Below are 19,919 nucleotides of genomic sequence, written 5' to 3'. Positions count from 1 at the left end.
ATATATCTCCTTTCACAGAAAGGTACAAAAGTTACTCTGAACCAGTGGATAACCATGAGAGTCCCTACCATTTTTTTAAAAAAAATTTTTCGTTGCTTTCCTTGTGCAGAAATGTGTGGAATGCACCAATATTAATGCAGTTCAGAGAAGTGTAGGTGATTTTTTTTCGTAAGACAGGAAAAGAAATACTTTCACTTATAGGAATTCACGTTCTGATAGGAAATCTGAAATACCCCAAGATTAGATGCTACTGGGAGCCGCACTATATATTTTCCAAATAGCAGACACTATGTCAGTTAACCGCTTCCTAAAATTGAGACAAATCTTCTACTGAGTTGACATAACGAGTGATCCTGATAAAAATGATAGATTTTGGAAATTCAGAGCAGTATAGAATTCCATAAGAGAATGGTTACTGAGTTTACCAATAGAAGGACTTCTTAGCGTCGCTGAGCAAATGGTGCTTCTCAAGGGATCATTGAAGGTGTAACAGTACGTGAATGGCAAGCCCAAACTATGGGGAATAAAAATATTTGCACTCTGTGGAACAAACGGTCAAATGTTTGAGTTTATAATACATTAAGGCTCGACGCAGATCTTTATCCAGCAGTGTAAAAATTTTTTGCCTTGGTGCATCAGTAGTGGTGAAATTAGCAGAAACAATCAATGAAACAAATCTGCTTCTCATTTTCGATAATTATTCCTCAAATTATGTTCTCCCGCAGTACTTGAGAAATAAGAATGTGTACGCAATATGTACAGTGCCCCAAGATCGCTCCGAGAACCAACCATTTTCGAGTGACAAAGACATGAAGAAAAGTGGTAGAGGCTCTGCTGAGAAACTGGTAAGTGAAGAAGGAGCATTTATAGTAACAAAATGGTATGACATTAAACCAGTGGTAATGGCGTCGAATTTTGTGGGAATTGAAAACGAAGTTGTGTGTAAAATATGGGATAAAACTGAAAAGAAATACGTTGAAATCGAAAGGCTAGAAGTTATTCAAGTGTAAAATCAACATATGGGAGGTGTCGACAAGATGGATTTTCTGATCACAATTTATAGCACATTCATCAGATCGCTAAAGTTGGCGCTGCGCATGTTTGCTTTTGCAACTGATGTTGCATGTGTAAATGAATGGATTGAGTACAAGAAAAACGGATCAGAATAAGGAAATTTTTTTGGAGATTTGTGGTAAGGTTTGACGGGACCAAACAGCTGAGGTCATCGGTTTCTAAGCCTGCACACTACTTAATATAACTTAAACTAACTTACGCCATGGACAACACACTCACACACACACCCACGCCCAAGGGAGGACTCGAACCTGCGACGGGGGGGAGCCACACGGACCGGGACAAGGCGCCTTAGACCCGCGCGGCTTCAGAATTAGGTTCCTAAAAATAAGACTCTTGATTGCCTTCACTTTAGGGCAAGTGTGGCCAAAGAACTGACAAAAATAGGTAAAGCAGCTGAAAGGAAAAGGGGGCATCCCACTAGTCAGAGTCCAATGACATCTCCAAATACTTCAAAATGAGCCATTGTGGAAGTTCGTCCAAAATTTGAAGTGCGTTTGGACAACGTTGGGCATCTTCCAGTGATCAGTGACAAAAAATCATTTGACAGGTGCAAGATACCAGGTGGCAAAGGGAAAACTAAATGTTAATGTTAATTTTAATAATGAACAGCCTCAGTTGCACCGTTTACCTAGAATTTACCTATGTTTCAGTCGGGATAACCCAACCCTCTTCAGAAAAACAGTATCTATCGTTTGTCCATAGTGGACATCGTTAAGCTAAAACCAAAAATCCATAAATTATCGTCAAACTGTAAAACGTATCTGACACTGCCTCGGCCCAAATTCGCGACCGCGATGCGGCAGCCACGAGTGCTGTGTGACAGGCCCACGAAATGTTGATGATATTTAAAAACAAAATTTTATTCTGTAACATCCAATTATGTCTGGAAAGAAAAAAAACGTTTCTTTGATTATCAGTCTTCGCAAGTATAAAGCCATAGTTTACGTACATATTCATTAAATAAGCTTTGTGTAATTTATGTATGTTGATGAAATAAAATCGAATAAAGTACTTAAACTTTTCGACTTTCACTGTATCTAGTTGACTACAATGTCCTCATTTGGGGGAGCGTTGTCTGCCCCCTTGTCAGGCACCACGCAATATTTTATACATCTGAAAAATCATAATTTAATTCGACGAGCTGGGTAGCAAAGCCAAGATTTTTTCCCGGAAAAAAATAACTCGTGACCGAAAGGGTTAATTTGCAGTATGGATGAGACTATTTGTTACTCTTAATTCTTGAAGGCACAGAACGTTTCGTTTTGTAGTGTATACACGAAAAAACACTGTCACTTCTTAACATTTTCAGGTAATATATATACACCTAAAACTAAGACAGGAAATAAAGATAGAGATAAAAATTTTAAGAGATATAGAACACACCGCACCTATTTTTGCAACGTGCTTCACATTTCGTATTAACTACCGAATCACAGTGTTTAATACTGTCGCTGAATCGCTTGAGGCTAATAACACAGTTCGCTGTTGTAAAACGTGTGAGAATTATTTGTTTCCATACAGTTTTTGAGGCAAAGCGTTTCCTGAGTCACTTACAGTCTGGAGATTAAACTTGATGACCCACATTCAACTGATGCAAATAACGTTTTATTATTAAAGAGAACTTATGCAAATATGTATTACGCAATTTTCTTAAAAAGAGACTCAAAGCAAGATGAACATCAGAGAATTTTCGCATGAGATTACATGTAATAATGTATATATTATATAGACCATTGTACAAAATGCAGGATGATTCCTTCACATTGTTACACGCTTTCAGGTGTCATGGAGAGAGATAAATGTATCTATTCTGGGACCTTGATCCGGAGTCGAGACATACAAGCGAAACTCGTTCTGATACCCCTGACAGTGGAGTGCATGTACCGGCACTGTTGTTGCTAAGAATGCAGGGCAGGTAGTTCTGAACAGCATTGGGTGTAGAGGCAGGGATAGAACTCAACCAATTCAATGCGTATGGCGTACTGTTAACTTACATGAGCAATCCTAGTGTGCAATGTCTATACTGTACTATGCTTCGGTCAGTATTTTAAAGCTGATGTACTGGAGACATTCAATTAATAACGCAACACATTTCTCTTCTCGGCCTTCCTTTTATTTTCACCTAATGTTGTTTTGACTTTTCTAAATGCTGAGTCAGTGCTTCTGACAATCATTTCTTTTTCTACTACTTTACATTATTCATGCTATTTCGCCTCAGCTTCCCTCCACCCTCCTCCCCTGTTTATTTCATTACTAAGTGACTTACATTAACGGATTTCTCAGTTTCCCTGAACATTTTTGTACTTCCTTCTTTCATCGATCAGCTGAGGTATTTCTACCGTACTAACGTCTATCAGCCGTGAAGAAACGGCGTTGTACCCGGTAACGGAAATGCTAACTTGATTTTCGTATATGGGCAAGCAGGAGAGAAACGAAAAGGTGTTACAGGACCAAGTAACCGTGTAGAAGACATCACACATTATCCCAAGGCTATTCCAAAGATTAAGTGAAACAGAGCAACGACCGAGGAGGATGACGAGCTACACCGGCTCCCGCCTTGAAAGATGCATGCTTGATCGAGTGGATGAGGTGCCTTCAATCAGTATTCAGTCAGTTTCGCCTCAAATGTATGTTACGCAGAGTCTGTGTGCCGAGTGAATCCACAGAAAGTCAATCGTTCAAGCAGCGCCTTACAGACCATCCCCTGTTTATTTTTCATGGCTGAAGCCTGTTTGAGCCAAGTCGGAATGCAATACCCATGTCTGGGCCAGTGATAATCCCCGTTCTACAGTTGTGAAGACCAGTCAACATCATCAGTCAACATGTATGCAGTCATAGTCAGTGATAACGTAATGGGCCCGTTACTTCTTCCTCCTCGCTTAAATGCACACTTGTACTCAGTGGTTATCATACTGCCCACGTGTATAGAATATGTCCTGCTTGTTGTTCGTCAACGGTTGTAGTTTCAGCGTCATGGAGCCCCCGCTCATTTTGGACTGATGGTTCGTGAACACCCGAATCAGAAATAATCTGAACAATGGACAGAGCAGAGGGGAGTCCTGTTGTTGCTAGCACGATCATCTGATACCATCGCCCTTAATTTCGTCTTTCAGGGCCTGGTGAGACGTACTGAGCACGAGAGGTCTGTCGAGTGTTAAGACGATCTACAGACAGAAATTCTCGCTGCCTGCGACAGTGTTAAAACGAGATCGGGGTTATTAGAACTGTGCGACTGAACTCTGTGCGACAGTGACATGCTGCACTGACCGATTTTTATCAACTGTTGTAAATACAGCACCCTATGAAACCTATCCAGTGCAATGGTACGGTGACTCAGGTTAGCGTTTACGTTGCTGAGTGTACCTACTTCACGAAGTGATCCGTCACCCTAATGCTGTTCGTAGGACTGGTTACTTAAATTTGTTATTTATGTCAACTAATCACCGATTCTTGAATCAGTGGCTGTGGAAATTCGTCTCCGTCTGCAGAGGGTCGTGGTCCGTAAAAGCTCGTATTCTCTAGCAACTAGCTACGAAATCACGTAACTTAAGAACTCTTCGTTATTTAAAGTTTTTCATAAACTACACTCTTAAAAAAATGAAAGAGACACTACACAAAATACTTTCGTGAAAGGGACGCATATCGGTAGATATGATGTACTCGTACATGCACAGATAAACGAATTTACAAGTACGGAGAAACTGGATAGTGTATTCAAGAGATAGAGCTTCACAAGTTCATCAAGTCAATGACGGGTGGGCCACCTTTAACATTTCTAACAGCAGTTATTCGACTTGGCTCTGAATAATAGCGTTGTTGGATATCCTCTTGAGGGATATCGTGCCAAACTCTGTTCAGCTGGAGTGTTAGATCGTTAAAATTTCGATATCGTTGGAGGGTCCTGCCCATAACGCTTCGGCGACATCGCTGACCAAGGCTGGACTTGGCAAACATGGAGACAAGCAGTTGAAATTGTTCCCGTGTGCGAGTGGCCATTATCTTGCTGAAGTGTAAGTGTAGGATGGTTTACCATGAGGGGTAACAAAACGGGACGTTGAGTATTGTCGCCGACCCTACTATGAAAAGAAATGGCAACCCAGATTCTCAGTCTTGGTTGTCGGGTCTTGTAGCGGGCGACAGTACGGTTGGTATCCCAGCGCTCTCCAGAACGTCTCCAGACATGTCGTCGCTGATCATAGGGACTCATTTAGAAGTGGTACCATTACTGAAGGCCGGGAACGTGGAATGTTAATCTGATTGTCGTTCACCATAAAGCCCAACAAGTAGGAGTGATGTTATAGATTGCCGCTCCTTTTCTTAGAAAGACCCCTTTGGTAGTTAGGCGCACCAACCTTACATCACAGTCATACGTGTACGGTATCCTGCAACACATTTTGTTGTCCTCCAAGGCAAGCCATCGATGACTAACATTTCTTGAAGATAATGGGCGCTGGCACACGGCGGGAGCTGCTGCTCCTTGTCTTCATGCTTGCCAAATACCTCGGCGAGAAAGGTCGCCAGATGTCTCCCGAGGTGAGAACATATGGAGCACTATGGGCACGGTCCTCCAAACACATCGGGATATTGGCCATCTAATACACCAATTGGACAGAATTTGGCACGATATCCACCAGGACATTCAACAGCCGGGTCAACCAATACCATGCCGAACAACTGCTTGCATAGGATCCAAAGGTGGACTAACGCGCTATCATGTAGCTCAATTAGAGAAGCTCTTCCTCTTCAATAAATCATCTAAGTTTTCTGAAACTATTATGATTGATTGGCCTGTATCTACCGATTACCATCCCACAATCAGTTTTCTTGAGGCAGCTTGTCGTGAGTAAGGGATTGGTTAACTGAGAGACCACGCTTCTTATGAAACCTAAAACGAAAATGTGTTTTCTTTACGAAAATTACAGTTCTTCAGTTTTAAGCCGGAAAGTTGTTTCTAAATACTGAAATTTCGCAGCATTTGCATCGTGTACTGGGTTCATGAGAAACACGCTTTCTAACAGTGATTAGACGAAACCATGCCTAAGTTGGCAGTTTAAATTAATTTCACTTTGACACTAAACTTTGCCATTGCTGTATCACTGTTCAAAAATGTGCAAATGGGTGCGAATTCCTAAAGGACCAAGCTGCTGATGTCATCGGCCCCTAGACTTGTACGCTAGTTAAACTAACGTATGCTAAGAACAACACACACACACCCAAGCCCGATGGAGGACTAGAACCTTCGGCGGGAGGGGCTGCGCAATCCGTGACATGCCGCTCCTAACCGTGGGGCCACTTCACGTGGTTATCACTGTTTCAAATGATACTGTGAGGCTCTAACGGTTCACACTAACCTTAATAACTGATGAGATAGTAATACAGCCCGCAAACGGATAGTCCAGGCTAAGAATAACGATATTCTTTTTCCCACTTAATTTTCGAACACTTAGGTAATAAGTCGATCAATCATTAATGACAGAGTTTTCGCCTTGAACTAAATGGCAAATATAACTACTCCTGGCCTAAGACATGGGTTACGCTCCGCACGTCCAGAGAAACAGCAATTAGAAGATGATACTGTGAGGCTCTAACAGTTCACACTAACCTTAATAACTGATGAGATAGTAATACAGCCCGCAAACGGATGGTCCGGGCTAAGAATAACGATATTCTTTTTTCCACTTATTTTTCGAACACTTAGGTAATAAGCTGATTAATCATTAATGACAGAGTTTTCGCACTGAACTAAACGGCAATATAACTACTCCTGGCGTAAGACATGGGTTACGCTCCGTACGTCCAGAGAAACAGCAATTAGAAGATGATACTGTGAGGCTCTAACGGTTCACACTAACCTTAATAACTGATGAGATAGTAATACAACCCGCAAACGGATGGTCCGGGCTAAGAATAACGATATTCTTTTTTCCACTTATTTTTCGAACACTTTGGTAATAAGCCGATTAATCATTAATGACAGAGTTTCCCCACTGAACTAAACGGCAATATAACTACTCCTGGCGTAAGACATGGGTTACGCTCCGCACGTCCAGAGAAACAGCAATTATAAGATGATACTGTGAGGCTCTAACGGTTCACACTAACCTTAATAGCTGATGAGATAGTAATACAGTCCGCAAACGGATGGTCCGGGCTAAGAATAACGATATTCTTTTTTCCACTTATTTTTCGAACACTTTGGGAATAAGCCGATTAATCGTTAATGACAGAGTTTTCGCACTGAACTAAACGGCAATATAATTACTCCTGGCGTAAGACATGGGTTACGCTCCGCACGTCCAGAGAAACAGCAATTAGAAGACGACAGCTGCAGAAGTCATTGATGTACTAAATGTCGCTCTCGTGAACCCTGTCTGCACAAGAAAAACACGAAGGGAGCTCCATAAGCGGAGCATTTCTGGGTGATCTGGAATTCCAAATACACTCTTAAGTCAAGCAGGTGACCGTAACAGGAAAACGAGTGCCGAAGATATAAAATATGGATTAAGGAGCAATGGAAGAAAGACATCTGGACGGATGAGGCTTGTTGAACATTTTCCCAGTTGCTGGCCGATCTTACGTCCCCTGAATGAAATATGACCAGGTTCACTGATGACTTGGGCAGCTATATCTTGGTACTCCTTGGTTACTCTGCAACGTTTATTCTTGCCATGGAGTGTGTGACCATTTTGACTGATCAGGCTCTGCCCACGGTACAATGTGTTTTCTAATGGTAATACTGTGTTCCAGGAGGACAGTGCCCCACGTCACACAGCTGGTCTTCAGAGTAGGAGGATCCATTGTCGTATCTCTCGTGGCTCAATGTTGTTCTGTCTCTGCGGTCGTCTTTGGAGATATCTTTATCCAACTTTATCTTAGTTTCCTGAACGTGTATCTACTTTCCTGATATAGTGGTATAAGATTCCATTTAAATTCGTACATAACTTTTAGTTATCCATTCCGAGATGCCTGGAAACGTTTTGCATGTTAACAGTTCCTGTATACCGTGTTAGTCCTGTTACCGTGTCGTGTTTGCGGTTTTTCCACATTTGGCCACTCCCCATATATAAATACTGCAAATCGTCGCTTGCTTTAATCATAAATATAGGCATGAGTAATGCTAAATGTTATTATCTTTACATAAGGAAAAGTATTATCTTCCCAACAATCTTCAAATTAATTTTTATACATTAAATTAGTGAATTTACTCATGAAACTTTTGTTGCCGGTGTCTGTGGTCACTTCCAGAACTCAAATTAATAAACAGATTAAGTAATCTTGAACCTTGAATTGCTAGTGTATCCATGTATCATCAGAATAGCATAAAAACTGTGAACAGTTGTGGAAGTATAAATGAGAACACTGCCCTATATAAGTTTACAAAAATAATGACATGTTTTTATTAATCCTTTTATAACTACAATGGGCTGATAATTCTTACAAAAGAAAGAAAAAACGACGAACACAAATCAGAAAAGTGATGGTGCGCGAGTGGCAAAACATTCATTAGGGTGAAAGCTATACAAATTCTGCCCTGAATTAATCGCTTCTACAAGGCAATCTAACTGGCGTTCTGATAATTAGAAGGAAGGAAACTTCCTTATCAGAGCACTGATATCCCAGCTGCTATTCAGAGTGATGTGCACCTGTTCCAGTGAACAGCACAGGTCCATCAATTAGACTCACAGGCACGTCGGCGCGTGCTGTAAGTGTCAAATGTCATACGGCCGAATCAGGACGAAAAAGTTCACTCTCGTGACATATGATGTGTCCAGGATAATATGCACTTCCACTGTCGGTCCACTTGGAAACTGCCACAGTCTCTTAGTCCACCATAAGTCTCAGTCACTAGGGGAGGACCTGAAGTTCTCTAGCATGGGAATATCAGAAGAGAAAGAAAAGAAAGGATCACCACCCCTTTCTACCAAGCCTCGGTACGGGAGGAGAATCAGCAAAAAATAAAACCGCCTCCACACAGTACAAACCAATCAAACTAACCTCTACCCATTGAATTTCTCCTGTTGACTGCTCAGCTGGCACGTGGTTTTCACGCTGGGGAGCAACCTGTGCTTTTCATATCCTGAGAGGACTCAATGAGCCACTCAGAGTCTCTCTTGTCCGGAAAAAGAAGATTTTAAAGTACAGAGGTGTTGTTCTCACGGTACGTATGGCCAAGTTTCGGCAAAAAACGTTTACCTAGACAGGCCCACAGTCCCTCATTTACGTAGAGATCTAATCTTTTCGGATCGACCACTTCAAGATTCTGAAAGAAGGCTGTTACGCTTTCCAGGCAGTCGAGATCGTGAATCATATCTTTTTGCCGCTCGCTAAGAAAACCTGGCGACTTATTGCGTCAGGGAAGTTACAGTCTCGCCTCCACTACATACATGAACCTGCCGCTCTGTCTGTATCGCCCTAGATACTAACATGAAAGTCATCGGAATTTTATGACCGTCCCACCGTTTGCACAAAACCTCAGTGGCCGTGGCGCCATTGAGTTAGTATTTAGTCTGGCGCCAATGGCTCAGGTGCAGTATCGACTATGCGTCTTGCGGCCAAATAGCCAATATCTATGAGGAAGAGTTGGTATCTGTTGGTTGTGTCCTTAGTAGGTCTTTGCTAGCTGATATATATATTGTTGTGGTGATCTTCAGTCCTGAGACTGGTTTGATGCAGCTCTCCATGCTACTCTACCCTGTGCAAGATCTTCTTCTCCCAGGAACTACTGCGACCTTCTGAATCTGCTTAGTGTATTCATCTCTTGGTCTCCCTCTACGATTTTTACCCTCCACGCTGCCCTCCAATACTAAATTGGTGATACCTTGATGCCTCAGAACATGCCCTACCAACCGATCCCTTCTTCTAGACAGGTTGTGCCACACATTTCTCTTCTCCCCAATCCTATTCAATACCGCCTCTTCAGTTATGTGATCTACCCACCTAATCTTCAGCATTCTTCTGCAACACCACATTTCAAAACCTTCAATTCTCTTCTCTTCCAAACTATTTATCGTCTATCCTTCACTTCCATACATGGCTTCACTACATACAAATACTTTCAGAAACGACTTCCTGACACTTAAATCTATACTCTATGTTAACAAATTTCTCTTCTTCAGAAACGCTTTTCTTGCCATTGCCAGTCTACATTTTATATCCTCTCAACTTCAACCATCATAAGTTATTTTGCTCCCCAAATAGCAAAACTTCTTTTCTACTTTAAGTGTCTCATTTCCTAATCTAATTCCCTCAGCATCACCCGACATAATTCGACTACATTCCTTTATCCTTGTTTTGCTTTTGTTGATGTTCATCTTATATCCCCTTTCCAAGACACTGTCCATTCCGTTCAACTGCTCTTCCAAGTCCTTTGTTGTCTCTGACACAATTACAATGTCATCGGCAAACCTCAAAGTTTTTATTTCTTCTCCATGGATTTTAATAACTGCTCCGAATTTTTCTTTTGTTTCCTTCACTGCCTGCTCAATATACAGATTGAATAACATCGGGGAGAGGCTACAACCCTGTCTCACTCCCTTCCCAACCACTGCTTCCCTTTCGTGTCCCTCGACTCTTATAAGTGCTATCTGGTTTCTGTACAAATTGTAAATAGCCTTTCGCTCCTTGTATTTTACCCCTGCCACCTTCAGAATTTGAAAGAGAGTATTCCAGTCAACATTGTCAAAAGCTTTCTCTAAGTCTACTAAGGCTAGAAAGGTAGGTTGGCCTTCCCTTAATCTAGCTTCTAAGATAACTCGTAGGGTCAGTATTGCCTCACGTGTTCCAATATTTCTACGGAATCCAAACTGATTTTCCCCGAGGTCGGCTTCTACTAGTTTTTCCATTCGTCTGTAAAGAATTCGCGTTAGTATTTTGTAGCCGTGACTTATTAAACTGATAGTTCGGTAATCAAAAAGTCAGTATAAATTCGAAAACTGAATAAATCACCGAATAATGTGGATATAGAGGTACAAATTGACACACAATGCTTGGAATGACATTAATTAGAACCAAAAAAAGTACAAAATGTCGAAAAATGTCCAACAGATGGCGCTTCATCCGGTCAGAATAGCAATAATTAGCATAACAAAGTAAGACAAAGCAAACATGATGTTCTTTACAGGAAATGCTCAATATGTCTACCATCATTTCTCAACAATAGCTGTAGTATAGGAATAATGTTGTGAACAGCACTGTAAAGCATGTCCGGAGTTGTGGTGAGGCATTGGCGTCGGATGTTGTCTTTCAGCATCCCTAGAGATGTCGGTCGATCACGATACTTTTGCGACTTCAGTTAACCTCAAAGCCAATTATCGCACGGACTGAGGTCTGGGGACCTGGGAGGCCAAGCATGACGAAAGTGGCGGCTGAGCACACGATCATCACCAAACGACGCGGGCAAGAGATCTTTCACGCGTCTAGCAATATGGGGTGGAGCTCCATCCTGCAGAAACATCGTACGTTTCAGCAGGTGTTTATCAGCCAGGCTGGGGATGATGCGATTCTGTAACATATCGGCGTACCTCTCACCCGTCACGGGAGCAGTTACAAAACCAGGATCACGCATTTCCTCAAAGAAAAAAGGCCCGATAACGGCCGATGTGGTAAATGCAACCCATACCGTGACTTTGTCGTCGTGCAATGGAATTTCCGCGACAGTTCTAGGATTTTCGGTAGCCCAAATTCTGCAGTTTTGGGCGTTGACAGAACCTCGGAGCGTGGAATGAGCTTCGTCGGTCCACAACACGTTACTCAGCCAAACGTCATCTTCCGTCATCTTTTGAAACGCCCACACCGCAAATGCCTTCCGCTTCACTAAATCGCCAGTAACAGTTCATGATGCTGATGGATTTTGTACGGATAGCATTGGAGGGTACGCCTCAGTGCCAACCAAACAGTAGTGTATGGAATGCCGGTGCGACGTACGACTGCACGAACGCTGACTTCCCCGTGCATAGACGAACTCGCTACAGTCTCCATTTATTCCTGAACTGTCTCAGCAGCATCACGCCTTGTGCTCGGTCGGCCACTACGGGATCTATCGTCTAAACAACCCGTGCTTCGAACTTCGAAATCATTCTCGCCACAGCTGCATTTGTCAACGGACCTTTACCCGTTCGAATCCCTTCCTATGGCAACAGGATCGTAACGCTGAATTAGCACATTCCCCATTTTAGCCAGCTGTTGTCGTTCCGTCGAGTAAGTTCTCTTGTAATAAGTGTTCACAAGTGATGTTTTAAGACGTTCCTACATAGCGGTCTTAATAACTGACAATTAGTTTAACCTTGAAAATATTAACAGCCAGCTGTTACCAAGGCTTTAGTCAATTGTCAAAATAGACTTGCTGGGGTCCAGTCTCACCTTGGTTGCAGATTGAAATTAAGAGGTTGTTTCCTTTGAAAAAATCCTTCTCATTGTCATACTGTTTGCTAATTTGTTAAACCTGTAAGCACAGGTGGACATCTTAACCTCAAACCTTTCGACATACAACTTTCAATTTAAAAGTTAAGTCATTTGTTTTGAGTAATTGAATCACTCTTGTCATCAAAGGTGCTTGTGTAGTTTGCATTTGTTACAGAAGGGCAATTAATAAGACAGACTGTGTCCAGGGCGGTAGTAAACACCGCTGTTTCATCCGATAACGGGCGGGCTGCGGATCCGGCCATCTTGTAATCATTGTCATATTGCTTGCTGTTTTGCAATGCGTCCCTTCAGGTTTCTTTTGCAAAGACTAAAAGCTTATTCAGCTTAAAGTTTAAGGTCAAACGAATTTGGCAAATTTGTTCATTTTGTTAAGGAAAATCTTATAGTTAAATACTTCGATTATCTGTAAAACGCAGTTTATATATTGTTAAATGAACAGATTGTGTGAAAAGAAAGCTATATTGGTGGGTCCTCCCTTCTACGTTTTCCTTAATTCCAGTAAGTACCATGCATTATTGAGACTACAGCAGTCTCTCTAAATGGCTTCCTCCACCCATGCCCCACCATCTGGCCGTCTTCACGACGGACAGTCGCCTGGACCAGGTAAAATATTTTGTGAATTGGAGCCCTCCTGCTCCGACCTTAAGTGGAAACTGGGGAGTGTCACGGCCCTGGCCCGTAGAGCCTCTGTAGCTACAATCCACCGAGAGCCGCATCCCAGAATCACTCCCACAACCAGGCCGCTGTACTCAGCGTTTACGTCCCGAAATCCATCTCTTTCCTTGTTCTCAGTCGCCTCCACTACAGCCCCTGGGGCACAAGTTCTCTACAGCCTACACATGCAATTACATGAACATTTAGCCCACAATTCCCTTTTGTAAAAAGTTATAAACCACATATACCAAATGTTGTACTCCGGAAAACCGAGATCATGACCAAACATATGAATATTAATCTGATTGACAGTGTTGTAAATGTGAGAGACTAGCGTGTCACCTCTCAGTACTATGGTGGAGAGCGGTGGCTTTATGTCAGTTTCGGTTACGACAATGTGTTCACTATGATGTTACCCACGTGCTTATTTTCTTAATTACTAGTACCATTCCAATGTTGTCCATATATTAGTTTTTACTGATCCTCAGTACTCATTTGATCAGAAAAAATATTATTCCTACCACTACCTTAATTTCCATTAAATCTGACTTCATCTAACACACTCCTCTCTTCAGTTCCCCTTACCTTTGTATATGATTAAAGAATGTAGCATTCCCCATTTCGACGCATGGTGCACTAGAGCTGCTTCTTTTGATCATAACGGAGTAGAAGATTATTTTACCTCTGCAATATTTAACCCAGGACCATGCCATCATGTTCAAACCATTTAAAAAAGCTCCATGTCCGCGTGATATGTGATAGCTGTTATTGAGTTACTGAATATAGCCGTCCACTGTACCAACATATCCAAACCATTTTGGCTAATGGTGCATGCACAGATTGGTCTACATTAAAGGTAGCTGTCGCTACAACTACTGTTTAACCTACTGCTCTTGTCCTGAGACCTAGTCTGTCGCCGCGCGGGATTAGCCGAGCGGCCTCAGGCGTTGCAGTCATGGACTGTGCGGCTGGTCCCGGCGGAGGTTCGAGTCCTCCCTCGGGCATGGGTGTGTGTGTTTGTCCTTAGGATAATTTAGATTAAGTAGTGTGTAAGCTTAGGGACTGATGACCTTAGCAATTAAGTCCCATAAGATTTCACACACAAACTAGTCTGTCCTTTCTATAGACTCCCCTTCCATGTTCTTGCATATATGTTACGGTTACCTGTATTTTCTTTTAGGAAGAAAAGCCATCCCACCATGGCAAGAACAATTGTTCGTGCGAGGAACCATGATGGTACTCGTATAAGACAAAACGTAAAGGACAGGTAAAAAACGTTAAACAGGATTGTGACTTATAAAGACACCTCTTCTCCATCCAGGTTATTGTTACCCGGTTTTCTTTTATCACGATACTTTTCGGTAACTAAGCAACAAATAAACATTTTCCGTTGCCTATTAGTATCTCGGTATTCTCACTTTTCAGCTTCATTTCGAGTGACGCATTATGACTGCAACAAGTATTTTTTTTTATTTAATAAGCTTTTAGTGGGTGCTTTGTCGTCTAGTGTTTCATGTTGTCTTACGAAGAACTTCTTCACTATCATTTCCTAGGTCAAAGTCTTCTTTCCTGCCAAAAAATATAAGCTCCAGTGTCGGTCTTCTAAAATTCAGTTCTGAGCCACTTAGAATTCGTACTTAGTTTAGGCCCCATAGACATGCTACAACTGCATCTATGTTGAAAATTTTTGTTTGTACACAACTCCGCATCATACTTTTTCACATTGCTGTAAATATTTTTTTCATATAGTTTCAAATGAAGTCCGATTTTCATCCATTTATGAAGAGTGATCGAAAAGGAAGAATATGTTTCAGTTGTTTATTACAGACAAAGTATAAACGACAGTAACACATTGCGCGTCACTGTAAAGAGAAAGATTCAATTTTTGGACACAGTTGCGCTGTTGTTTATTTGTGCAATATGGCGACTGGAACACAATAGAAACCATTTTGTCTATTGATTTGGGATGAAGTCAAGCTATTGTTCAAGTGTAACGTGCCTTCCGCCTTAGATTCAGCAAGACGCCGCCTCTGCAGAAGCAGATTTATGACTGGCGTACCAAATTCTTCGACGGTGGCTGCACATGGAAAGGGAACAGAACTCGCCGGCCACGCACGTCTGATGAAAAAGTCGAGCTTATCCGCGATCTTTTCACAAGGAGCCCTCAGAGAGGAAGCTTTCTCCGAAAGACTATATTTTCGGGCAAATCGTGGTAAAGTAAACCGTCATAACGTAAAAATTTGGGGTTCTCAGAACCCTAGCGTCGTCGTCGAACATGATTGAGACTAACCGAAACTGAACGTATTTTGGGCCGATTCTGTTCACAAAGTTTACAGACCTTTGTCTTTTACTGGGGAAACTGTGTCATGAACGCCGTACCTGGACATGCTACAAAACTGGTTGTTCCCTTAACTTCAAGAAGGATCCATTGATTTAATTTTTATGCATGGCGATGCACTACCACACTTTCACCTTGTGGTATGTCGTTATCTTAATAACGCCTTCCCACAATAATACGTTGGACAAGGTGAATAACTAGATCTTATTCATTGATTTTGGCCTTCCAGGTCAGCACATTTCATACCTAGGGATTTCTTTGTTTTGGTGGGGGTGGTGTATACATAAAAGGCAGAGCCTTGGTCCCCCTTTTGGCAGATACTCTTCAAGAACTGAGAAACCTTACGTTGAAGGTATCGACTCAGTAAACAAGGACATGTGGATTCGTGCAGAGAGAGATGAGTATCATAACAACTTTGAGCCTTCCTCTACCTAGTGACATGCGCAGTGTGTTCCTATCTTCTTTACAATGAACCACTGATGTCTGTTATTTCTTTCGGGTTCCCCCTGTATATCCTTACCGCATAAAGTTCTCTAAATACCTGAGATTATTTGCGCACTCTAGGGTATAATGTAATCTTCTAGGTGTAAATTGATTCTTACTGGAAACTTCCTGTTAGCTACCAACATAGCCAGGTTTAAAACCACATGCTTTTACTTACATATTTAAGATAAAAAGAGCATAATTCGGCTGGTCAATCCTGTATAATGAATATGTGATCATCGCGGCTCATCGGCCTCACACTCCACAAAAATTTCAGGATGAAACCCCGATACAGCTTTCCAAAGTCATCTGCAAACGTGTACTATATTCTCGACAGTGTTGGTGAGAGACTGCCTACTTTTACGCGGCTGGAGTAGTCTGTTCTATCAATTTTTCATTTAGCTCTAATCACATTGTTACTTACTCGTATAAAGATCTTATGGCTCTTATGAGGTGACCGAGGTATCTTAAAAAAGTCTCCGAGAAGAATCACTGTTTTAAATTTGTGGGCTGGAGTTCATTGGATTATTACTTTGTATATATCATTACCTAATTTATCTAATTTCGTAAGTAGTACGAAAATGGTTCGATGAACCCTCTGCCAGGGACTTAGGGCGTGTGAATTGCAGAGTAACCATGTACATGTAGATGTAAAGCAGAAAAGCTCTTGTTTTACGCAGTTGTTTGATATCTCATGGTTTTTCCAAAACGTTACTCTTTGAATGTCAAACATGCCACTGAGGGATGGTATTCTTCAACATCCTCTTGGTAAAATTTTGATACTTGTATCTTAATAACAAATTCTGTGGCTCTGAGCACATTTCTCATTTTTTACCGTGGGCTGAATGTCCCGTAGGTACATTTATCTCGGAACCTCTTATAGTAACAGAATACATCTAAATATGTATGACTGATTGTACCACTTTCTGTAACGCCTGGTCTGAACACCTGCCTGTTCAGTACAATTAGTTGTAAAGTTTAAATCCTCAATACACGAGGAATTATTTGTATCTAATTTTTGAGATGAGTCAATAACAGTTTAAGTATCTTCTTTTTATATTCATCAATAACGTCTTACTGTGCTTTTGAGTTCTAGGTTAGGTAATCTCCAACATTCTCCCTCGGATGCGAAGAAATGTTATCCCATAGCAATTTTTAGCTCGTAGAATTCTAGGAAGTCCACCTGAGTCACGTCGTGAGCTCTCCATGATATTTCGGCAAACGGACTTATTGCCATTTTCAAACGGTTCCTGATGACTGTTGGTCCGCTATCGTCAGTGTCCTATATACGTTGGTCGCCCCCCCGCCCCCCCCCCCCCCCCCCAGATTACTCTGCCCCGTCGCTGGCCACACAGACGCTGCTCTCACAGGGACGGTACGCTTTTTCTCCGCTAAGTGTAGGGTTCCATTCCTGACTCAGATGTGGGCTGCTATCTTCACTAACCAGACCGTCTTAGATCAGAGTTTCAATGATGTCTTTAACCATGTAAACCCAGAAAGTGGAAGATTGCTCTCAGTATCGCAGTTCGAAGCAGTGTGTTGCCACCATCGCCAATGCCATGCCATAGAGTTAGATAGTACAGTTGTACCACGTGCCTTGCTCAAACGTTGATGGGGGACGTTCATGACAAACACACACGATTTAAAACACCCACCTAATCCACAATTATAAGGAGTGAAATTTTGTGTCAGGCTTTATATAGAATTAACACGTAAGTTTCTTCGATTACGTTTATTTAAATTTGTTATGGGAATCAAAAATTTTATTTTAAAAAAATAGTATATGTACCTTTTTCACAGAAAATATTTAAGAGATCTCTGCCATACTTCCTCTGTCTGATTTCCCTGCAAACTGTAAGTTTCTCTCATGAGGTTTTTGAATATATCGAATAACTAATTTTAGTAATTTTTAATATTAATTTTGTTAGTGTAATACAAAAGTCATGCGAGATTCCAGGCACTTTGCCCTCTATCATAACTTGTAGTCAGAATTTCAAAATTTACTCTTGAATCAACATTTATTGAGTTTATAGAAGCAAATGTACAAAACTTAACAATTCTAGCCTTCATGGATTCTGAGAAAAGGGTACATAAAGTTTTAAGAAGGTAATTTTCAGAAATGCAATTTGTAGTTCAACCTAACGTTTTTTTCTTGTGTCACCCCTTCAGAACGTCCGAGATTTGCACTCAGAGTCCTTTTTCCCTTCAAGGCTTTTTCTTCTAGTTTCTTGTATTTTGTCTTCTTCCCATTACCAGGACTTCGACTGACTTTTCAACTGCAGAGAGGCGCTGAGGCGCTGTAAACTCATATTCGGCAAGATGTCTTGAGTGAAATTTCCTGCCTTACGGCCCATCTCTGTAATACCTTCTCCTCCCTTCTTTCCTTTCATTAAACACAGGAACTGCACCATAAGCTGTAGTTCTGACAACTGTAGCAGATGAAAATGTGGCAAAACAAGAATTACTTTTTCGTACACAACCCAGGTAGTTTCTACGCAAAACCGAAGAGTACACATCACAGCCTTCTAGATGTGTCCTGTGCGAGTTTGCTTCAAAGTAATTCACGGAATCGTTGTCCAGTGTGCTAGTATCGAAGTGTTGCTTGAAAAAGTGGGCGTGCCAGGAAGGTCACGTCACTCATTTAATAATTTTTCAGACACTTTGGATATGATTTCATCATTGCAACTCTGGGTATCTACTGTCCACAAGCTATACTAATAAATGTCTGCAGCTCGTAGTCTCACGGTAGCGTTCTCGCTTCCCTAGCATGGCGTCCCGGATTCGATTCCCGGCGGGGTCAGGGATTTTCACCTGCCCGGAGAGGATGGGTGTCGTTGTGTCGTCTTCATCATCATTCATCCCCATTACGGTCACAGGAAGGCAACGGCAAACCACCTCCATTAAGACCTTGCCTAGTACGGCGGGTCTCCCGCATCGTTCCCCTACTCTCTGTCAAGAAGCATGGGACTTCATTTCCTTACTAATAAGTAAAAAATTAATTTTAATTTGACATTTTCGTCAATTCCGTGGACGTCTCCACTTAAAATAGTTCTTTCGTTGCTTTCAGTTGATGAATCCAAAACTAAAGTGGATTAGGAAGCTATAGGACGTATTAAAAAACGCAAACAATTTTTATTTTCACAAATTTACAAATTCTTTTCGCTGTGAAATATGTTGAAACATTGTGCAATGCAGAGAAATACTTCGCATTCTTAACACCAGCAAGATGTCTCATTTCGAAGGTCTCTTCTTGGGCATACTTCACGTCTCGTGGTGGATCTTTCCTTCGTTATGCTTGGCAAAAAATCCTGGAAAATTCATGGCTGTAATGACTTCTCCTTGCCATTTCTTAGCTTTGCACCTGGGAATCGCTTCCGCCCACTACTCCCATATTCTTGTTGTAGTCCATGACTACACTCAGCTTCTGCGCGATGCCGTTCTTCGAGTTTACTTCTTGAAGTACATCTTCATGAAACGTGTTGACCTTTGCGATGTTTGTCTTGTCTCTCGAGTTCTGTAAGCCCTTATGCATCCGCCCTTCTTCAGATTTTCGATTTTCGTAAAATCATGGGGCCCTTTTGTTTTTTACAGCAATGTGACAACAGCATCGCTCTCCCCACTCGTGAGTCTTTCAACCCATCTTTACTAGCGTACCATTTGTCGAGGTAAACACAATGCATAAAGAACAAACTCGAAAGAATTTCCGTAAGAATAATGACAGCCATAAATTCTGTCATTACCAGGTAAACACGGAAAAAATTACAAATGGTGTAAGTAACATTAAACATTGAGGAGAAGGGCCTGCTAGCGGAAAAAGCGTTAGTTAATAACGTTATGACACCTGGCCGTCTGAAACTAGTCATTTTCGTTAGTTATAAGGCTCGTGAAGATGATGACGGATACATCCGTCGATCCCACTGAGAACTAGCTGGCCAGGACGGATAAC

The sequence above is a fragment of the Schistocerca piceifrons genome, chromosome 1, assembly GCF_021461385.2.
Source record: "Schistocerca piceifrons isolate TAMUIC-IGC-003096 chromosome 1, iqSchPice1.1, whole genome shotgun sequence".
NCBI classification, from domain to species: domain Eukaryota; kingdom Metazoa; phylum Arthropoda; class Insecta; order Orthoptera; family Acrididae; genus Schistocerca; species Schistocerca piceifrons.
This window is presented reverse-complemented; position numbering follows the sequence as displayed.